General features: G+C 37.0%; 1 pseudogene; it reads left to right on the top strand.

Moving 5' to 3' along the window:
* LOC134255037 (transketolase-like protein 2) overlaps positions 1–9237 on the top strand; it is a 10829-nt pseudogene extending 1592 nt beyond the window's left edge.
* Positions 9238–9568: the final 331 nt, after the last annotated feature.

Here is a 9568-nt window from a genome sequence, read left to right as displayed (position 1 = left end):
ACGCGAGAATTAAATTTTCGCGAGCACACTGTCTCGCGTATCTACGCGAAAATAAAGTTCACGCTAATAAAAAGTGATTTACAGTATATATAAGCTTGCTATTGGATTGAACCCAATACAATTTAAGTTTCTTGATCTATTAATTGATGCAAGTTAAAATATTTGCCAAATGAATGAATAATACATGTATTTGATCCTTTGTAACGGAAGGGAAAAATTGGAGGCGAGGAGAGTCTATAATTGGAATGCTTTGTGTTTACAGTTACCGAGTGTTCTGCATCATTGGTGATGGAGAGAGTGCAGAAGGGTCAATCTGGGAGGCTATGGCCTTCAGCAGCTCTACAAACTGGACAACCTGGTGGCCATCTTTGATGTGAACCGTCTGGGGCAGAGTGAACCTACGAGTCTCCAGCACGATATGGACGTTTACAGGAAGAGGGCTGAGGCTTTTGGGTAAAATGTCAAACAGTGCCTGTGTACAATATTAACATGCTTATAGCAAAGTGCCATGGGTTGCTATAAACGTATAACATATTCTAAGATTAGCGGTGTATTCTATCAAGCGATTTTCAGTAAAAGCCAATCCCATTAGATCAAATACACAGCTAAATGTCTTGTGTATCATATGTTATATCTAGCACATTCTGATGGCACTAAATATGGAATTTACGCAAATGTTTTGAAAAATTAATTTCTGCCAAATATTGTACACGCCAAATACAATAAGTTTACAGATTATAGCTTATAGGTCTCTATTCACCCATTTCTTGACTTTTTTTAGCTGGAACACAGAATGTCATTTCTGACGGCCATGATGTAGAGGCGCTGTGTAAAGCTTTCCATGACGCCAGCACTGTGAAGGGGAGACCCACCTGTATCCTGGCCAAGACCTTCAAAGGCAAAGGAATCCCAGGTGGGCAAGAGCGTTTTAAAAAGACCATTAATCTGGAAAATATACAATTTTTACTCGTCATAAATGCAAAATTAATACAGTCAAAACTGCCGTAGTGACCCACTGTATTAAGCTACTCACTGTCACATATGACCGTAAAAATTCCCCCCAATGCTTTTCCCTATATATTCTACCTGTATTAGACGACCATCTGACTAACGCGACCAACGACCAGTTTTTGGTTCAAAACAACTAAAGACACGTTTTTATATCATTTAATAATTATATAATGCGAGTTTTACGAATAAAACAACATTTAGAAATGAATATTTTTAGCTCTTCTGAGCCAAAGGCTCAAAGAGCTAATGCTATGGCCATTTGTGCGGTGTGCGTCGTGCGGTTTGCGTTAACTTTTTAGAATATAGGCCATGACTCAAGAACCCCTTGGCCAATCAGTGTCAAATTTGTCACAGGGTATCCTTGGCCCAAGGGCTACCATTTATACTAAAATAAGGGTTGGGACCCTAAAACAAGGGGAGATAATCAGGAAAACAAAACCAAAAGTACTGGTTGCTAAAAAATCTTCTTCTCCAGAACCACCAGGCAGATTTTCACCAAACTTACACACAAGGATCAGGATATGTTGAAGATTAAAAATTGTTCGAGGCATGACCCTGGGGCAAAGGGCGTGGTCTCAAGGTCACTTCAAAGTTGACCTAAATTTACCATTAATAAAAATGTTTATATTTTGCTTACTATAAGGACTAGGATCATCAAATCTTGTAAGTTAATGCATCTTAGGACTTCACATCATGTTAACTCAAAGTAGGCCACGGTCACCTACTTTTTAATTTTGCGGGCATTTGTTTTCAAATTGATTTTAAGGCATATTTTGGACAGTTTTAGGCCTATGATCATAAAACTTAGTCAGTTGATGCATCTTGGGTCCTTGAACAACGTCAACTTAAAAGTAGGTCACCGTGACCTACTTTTTGAACTTGATGACTTATCCTTTATAAAACATTTAATCCCATTATTTCAGGCACTGAAAGGGTTAGAATCATCAAACCTTGTAAGTTGCTGCATCTTGGGACCTTAAAACATATTTAAGAAAAAGTAGGTCACTGTGACCTACTTTTTGAATTTGGCAGGCAATTGTTTTCAAATTGTTTAAAAGGCATATTTTGATTAACGTCAGACCTACGAGCATCAAACTTGGTCAGGAGATGCATCTTGGAACTCTGAAAAATGTCGACCAAAATGTAGGTCACGGTGACCTACTTTTGACATTTTATGGCTAGTTTTAAGTGTCTTAGGTATTTATTGGCGTGGAATCATCAAACTTTGTGAATTTATGCATTTTGGGTTTTCGGAGAGTGACGACCAAAAATTAGGTCACGGTGACCTACTTTTGACATTTTATGGCTATATTTCAGTATCTTAGGTATTTATTGGCTTAGAATCATCAAACTTTGTGAGTTGATGGATTTTAGGTTTTCGGAGAGTGTAGAACCAAAAATTAGGTCACGGTGACCTACTTTTGACATTTTATGGCTATATTTAAGTATCTCGGGTACTTATTGGTTTAGAATCATCATACTTTGTCAGTTGATGCATCTTGGGTTTTCTGAGAATGTCGACCAAAAGTAGGTCATGGTGACCTACTTTTGAATATCTCAGGTATTTATTGGCATAGAATTATCAAACTTGGTCAGCAGATGCATCTTGGGACTTCTAAAAAATGTCAACCAAAATGTAGGTCACGATGACCTACTTTCGACATTTTATGGCTATATTTCAGTATCTTCGGCATTTATTGGCTTAGACTCATCAAACTTTGTCAGTTGATGCATCTTTGGTTTTCCAAGAATGTCGACCAAAAAGTAGGTCACAGTGACCTACTTTTGACATTTTATGGCTATATTTAAGTATCTCCGGTTCTTATTGGTTTAGAATCATCATACTTTGTGGTTGATTACATCTGGGTTTTCAGAATGTTGACCAAAGAGTAAGTCACAGTGACCTACTTTTGAATATCTCGGGTATTTATTGGCTTAGAATTATCAAACTTAGTCAGCAGTTGCATCTTGGGACTCTGAAAAATGTCGACTAAAATGTAGGTCACGATGACCTACTTTCGACATTTATGGCTATATTTAAGTATCTTAGGTATTTATTGGCTTAGAATAATCAAACTTTGTCAGTTGATGCATTTTGTGTTTCCTAAGAATGTAGACCAAAAAGTAGTCCTAATTTGCTAAGAACCATGAAACTTTATCAGGTGATGCAACTTTGGTCTTAGGATACTTAGGGTTAGAGGCTTCAAATACAAGTGATAGGTTGTACAATTTATCAAAAGAGCGATTCAAGGCCCTTGGGCCTCTTGTTACTTACGCTTTGATATTTATTGAGTAAACATTAAAATTTTAAAAACATAAACATCACGTTTTTCTGTCCAGTGATCGAGTGCCATTTTAAAATAGACGTTCGAGGTCGATCCCGATATCATTTCATGCTATAAGGGCCAAATGGATATTCAGCTATAAAACCTGCCTGTTTAACTTTAATTAATAAGTACATGTGTAACTAAATCCTAGATGTTTATTTAGGTGCATTGTGTCACCAATGGGTATGTATACACATGTTAGCTAGCACCCACACCATGTGATAATTGGTCACAAACAGGCAATACGTTGTATTTCCATTAGTGAACTCTTCAGAATTAGAGGCGCGTTTGGTCGTCTGACTGGGACAGCATTGCGGATAATACAGAACATGCCAGTATCAATCCAATTTTAAATGTTAAGTGCATTTGTCATTCTAACTAAGAATAGAAGAACTAAAAGACATTTGAAAAAGAGCGAAAACCCTAACTTTATCGCCCATTAATAAAAGTACGACATTTCCAAGCTCTGTGTTTTGACTTTAAATGTATGATTACGATAAATAGATACATACCATCACCAAAAGATAAAAATTAATATCCTTGTCATCTCTACCCTTGATTTAAATAAAGTCCACAACAATAGAATTTTTCATATGCATTTTGTTAGGATCTGTTCATCGACAATAAACGTGTTGTTTACATGTTTATATTACGTTTGTCCCAGAAATCCAGCGAGATTTGCACATTCTCCGACTTTTTCACAAAAGAGCGCACTAAGAACTATAACTCTTCAATAGTGGAAATAGAACGTATTAGACACGGTAGTTCAGTAATGAAAAAAAAATACAGTGAAAACTGTCTAATCCGACACCTGAATAATCCGACACACTGTGAATTACGACGTTAAATTTCTTTCCCATTTTGCTATTTTCCATATTTTTAACACTGTGCAATCCGACGCCCTGTCTATTCCGACAAAAAAATTGTCTCCCAGTGTATGTCGGATTAGACAGGTCACTGTAATTAGGTTCTATAAATATTTTAGTCATAAATATTATTTAATTTGATACCAAGTGCATAACGAAAATCATGATACAGTTTTAATTCTAATTTTAATTAGGTTATTTATAGGCTACCATGTTAAAAAAAACTATTATAAGGGGGGGAAAACTTTGCAGCTTTTTCATACTCGTACTGTATGAAAAAATATTAATATTTTTAGATGTTCACAATATTTCCCAATATTCAAAGGACTCATGTGCAGATCAAGCAAATTTTTATTTCTTACTGGGACAGTTGTAAAAACATTTTAGAGTTGAGCAGTATACCTATTAAAAAGTGGAAATAAGTAGAAGGTGTTATAAAATATTCAACATTCAACAGACACGTGTAATATTTTTTAGTATTGTATATTTGAACACTGCAGAAAATAAGCAATCTGTATCTAGGACCACCGGTCATATGTGACCTTTTTTCCTATCGCCGTTGGAAGGTCTCTTAATACAGGTTTAACTGTATATTAGACCAATCAAGTAAATTCACAAATCTCCCATGTTTTAATTTTTTGCAGAAATGTAATTTTTTCTTTATACATGAAGGTGAATGAATCATCTTTGAGTTCAATGAATTTACTGCTTTGCAGAAAAAAATCCTTAACTTACTCATAAATATCAAAAATGGCCAGTTGCTAAAAGGAAAAATCTAAAGAAACATGTATATAAATTCATATGCAAGAAGTTTCATGGTAGAGGTGTTTGTGGCTTATTTTGTACACTTTAAGAGACATCAGCATTGATGTTTTAGCTCACCTGAGCTGAAAGCTCAAGTGAGCTTTTCTGATCACATTGTGTCCGGCGTCCGTCTGTCTGTCTGTCTGTCTGTAAACTTTTCACGTTTTCGACTTACTTTTATCAAGAACCGCTGGGCCAATTTCAACCAAACTTGCCACAAAGTATCCTTGGGTGAAGGGGATTCAAATTTGTTCCAATGAAGGACTACGCCCTCATTCAAGGGGAGATAATTGGGAATTAATGAAAATTTGGTGGCATATTTTAAAAATCTTCTTCTCAAGAACCACTGTGCCAGGAAGGATGAAACTTATGGGGAAACATCCTCAGGTAGTGTAGATTCAAGTTTGTTCAAATCATGACCCCCGGGGGTAGGGCGGGGCCAAAATGGCCGACCAAAGTTTTACATAGAAATATATAGGAAAATTCTTTAAAAATCTTCTTCTCAAGAATGACAAAGCCATAATTTATCATATTTGTTTGGAAGCATGCTCAGGTAGTGTAGATTCAAGTTTGTTCAAATCATGACCCCCGGGGTAGGGCGGGGCCAAAATGGCCGACCAAAGTTTTACATAGAAATATATAGGAAAATTCTTTAAAAATCTTCTTCTCAAGAATGACAAAGCCATAATTCATCATATTTATATGGAAGCATATTTAGGTAGTGTAGATTCAAATTTGTTCAAATCATGACCCCCCCGGGGGTAGGGCGGGGTCAAAATGGCCGACCAAAGTTTTACATAGAAATATATAGGAAAATTCTTTAAAAATCTTCTTCTCAAGAATGACAAAGCCATAATTCATCATATTTATATGGAAGCATGCTCAGGTAGTGTAGATTCAAATTTGTTAAAATCATGACCCCCGGGGGAAGTGTGGGGCCAAAATGGCCGACCAAATTTTTACATAGAAATATATAGGAAATTCTTTAAAAATCTTCTTCTCAAGAATGTCAAAGCCATAATTCATCATATTTATATGGAACCTGTCAGGTAGTGTAGGTTCAAGTTTGTTCAAATCATGACCCCCAGGGGTAGGGCGGGGCCAAAATGGCCGACCAAAGTTTTACATAGAAATATGTAGGAAAATTCTTTAAAATTCTTCATTTCAAGAATGAGAAAGCCATAATTCATCATATTTATATGGAAGCATGCTCAGGTAGTGTAGATTCAAGTTTGTTCAAATAATGACCCCGGGGGTAGGGCGGGGCCAAAACGCAAACAAATTTTTACATAGAAATATATAGGAAAATTCTTTAAAAATCTTCTTCTCAAGAATGACAAAGCCATTATTCATCATATTTATATGGAAGCATGCTCAGGTAGTGTAGATTCAAATTTGTTCAAATCATGACCCCCAGGGGAAGGGTGGGGCCAAAATTGCTGACCAAATTTTTACATAGAAATATATAGGAAATTTTTTTAAAATCTTCTTCCCAAGAATGACAAAGCCATAATTCATCATATTTATATGGAAGCATGTTTAGGTAGTGTAGATTCAAGTTTGTTCAAATCATGACCCCCGGGGGTAGGGCGGGGCCAAAATGGCCGACCAAAGTTTTACATAGAAACATATAGGAAAATTCTTTAAACATCTTCTCAAGAATGAGAAAGCCATAATTCATCATATTTATATGGAAGCATGCTCAAGTAGTGTAGATTCAAATTTGTTCAAATCGTGACCTTCAGGGGTAGGGCTTGGCCAAAATGGCCGACTTGAGTTTTTAAAGATTATATAGGAACATTCTTTAAAAATCATTTACTAACAAATAGCAAATCCATGATTGGTCATGGGACTACTTTTGGATTTAAACTTTACAATAAAAAGCCATTTTCTACTTTTTCCTACCCTTAGTGCTCAGGTGAGCGATGTGGCCCATGGGCCACTTGTTTAAGTTTTTTTTATACATTATTAAGTATAACATTTTACAGGCATTGAGGACCAAGAGAACTGGCATGGTAAACCCTTATCTGCCAAATCAGAGGCTGCCATTCAGGCCATAATGGAGAACATTGCAAACAAAGGACCCCATGGGCTGACCCCCAAACCCCCCAGTAACCTCGCTAAACCGGTCAATATCTCTAACATCAAGCTGTCCGAACCCCCCACGTACGACAAAGGAGCTACGGTAAGTACTGTAAAATCACACATTTTCGTTGGGGTAAATTTTCATGATTTGAGGAAACACTCTTGGTTTGTGGGGATTTTTTTTATGGATGAAGAATTGTTGAGTAGTTATGTATATAACATTTTACATTCATGGTGGACATGAATTCGTTGTCTTTTCATACTTCGAAAACAATGAAAATTAAACCTCCATGAAAATTTGTAATTTCACAGTATTCTTATCATATCCAGCAGTACCTGGTATTTCACAAACTAAACAGTGATATTGTAAGCAAACATTCTCTACATCAGAAAAATATTTTGCTTGAAAGTGACTCACTTATTTGATAAGGAGAGAATGAAAAACTTTCCATGTTTCCTTGTATGACATATGATTACACCTTTTTTTTCATTTCATGAATAGGTTGCAACAAGAGCTGCTTATGGAACTGGTCTTGTAAAGCTGGGCTAAAATAATGACAGAGTGATTGCCATGGACGGAGACACAAAAAATTCTACATTTGCCATCAAATTGAAGGTTAGTCCATCTATGAAAACATATTGAACATATATGACATGGAATTAAAACATAATCAAACCATGTATTCTTTTAAAACCAATTGCAAACCTGTATCGTTTTATGAGTTGTGGAAATAAGTGTTTCAAAGTTTATTGTGAGGACTTGAAAATGCTTGTTGAAAATTTTTGCATATTTTGCAATAAAGTTTAAAAACAAAATAATCACAACACAAACAGTTAAAACATTATACCATACTAATCAACAAACTAGCAGATTTTGTTTATCCTTTAACTTCCCAAAAATAACCCCCATGCAGATGCTTAGTTTTAAAAAAAATTGCTAAATTTTAATCTGTTAAAATATACTGTATACAGGGTTATTTTCGCCCTTTTGCCATTTCGAACTATTTTGCCCCGTTTTAAATTCGCCCAGTCATAGTTTTGTTTAAGAAATTATGCTGTGTAATTTGAATTCACACCGTTTTAAATTCGCCCAATCAGAAGGAGGGCGAAAAGGGCGAAAATTTCCCTGTATACAGTACACATTTGCAATTTATTTGTCAGATCTTGAACAGAGTGATTTCCCCTTATTTTTTTCTCTCTCTCTCTAGGAGGCTTTCCCAGACCGGTTTATCGAGTGCTTCATCGCGGAGCAGAACCTGGTTGGAGTGGGAATCGGTTGTGGCACCAGAGGGAGAACTGTACCCTTCATCTCCACGTTCGCCTGTTTCCTGACCCGAGCCTTCGACCAGATCAGAATGGGAGCCATCTCTCAGACCAACGCCAACTTTGTGGGCTCTCACTCTGGGGTTTCTATTGGTTAGTGGATTTCCTTCTTTTCAAAATTAAATAGACTCATAAGGTTGAAATTAGTGCATGAAGTTTTTTCTCATTTTGTCCTCACCCATAATTATGTCAACTTTCACTTTGTCCTCACCCAGGAAAAGGTCAACTTTCATTTTGTCCTCAGACACCCATGACAAGGTCAATTTTCATTTTGTCCTCACACATCATAACGTCTACTTTCACTTTGTCCTCACACACAATACGGTCTACTTTCACTTTGTCCCCACACAGGTGAAGATGGTCCCTCCCAGATGGCGCTAGAAACCTGGCCATGTTCCGGACTATCCCTGGGTCCACCGTCTTCTACCCCAGTGATGCCGGCTACAGAGAGGGCCATGGAGCTGGCCGCTAACACCCCAGGGGTCTGTTTCATCAGAACCAGTCGTCCCAACACCCCCATCATCTACAGCGCTGACGATAACCTACAGATAGGAAAAGCTAGGGTAATTTCCAATACCCCCATTATCTGCAGTGCTGATGATAATCTCATATTGGAAAAGCTAGAGTAAGTAAAACCCGTCCCCCTATAATCTACAGTGCTGAGGATAATCTACAGATTGGAAAAGCTAGAGTAAGTAAACCCGTCCCCCTATAATCTACAGTGCTGAGGATAATCTACAGATTGGAAAAGCTAGAGTAAGTAAACCAGTCCCCCTATAATCTACAGTGCTGAGGATAATCTACAGATTGGAAAAGCTAGAGTAAGTAAACCAGTCCCCCTATAATCTACAGTGCTGAGGATAATCTACAGATTGGAAAAGCTAGAGTAAGTAAACCAGTCCCCCTATAATCTACAGTGCTGAGGATAATCTACAGATTGGAAAAGCTAGAGTAAGTAAACCAGTCCCCCATAATCTACAGTGCTGAGGATAATCTACAGATTGGAAAAGCTAGAGTAAGTAAACCATCCCCCCATAATCTACAGTGCTGAGGAAATCACAGATTGGAAAAGCTAGAGAAGTAAACCAGTCCCCCCATAATCTACAGTGCTGAGGATAATCTACAGATTGGAAAAATGATAAGTAAACCAGT

This window comes from Saccostrea cucullata, unplaced genomic scaffold, assembly GCF_032062105.1.
Source record: "Saccostrea cucullata isolate Sc308-1 unplaced genomic scaffold, CSIRO_AGI_Scuc_v1 ctg16534, whole genome shotgun sequence".
Lineage (NCBI taxonomy): Eukaryota > Metazoa > Mollusca > Bivalvia > Ostreida > Ostreidae > Saccostrea > Saccostrea cuccullata.
This window is presented reverse-complemented; position numbering and strand designations above follow the sequence as displayed.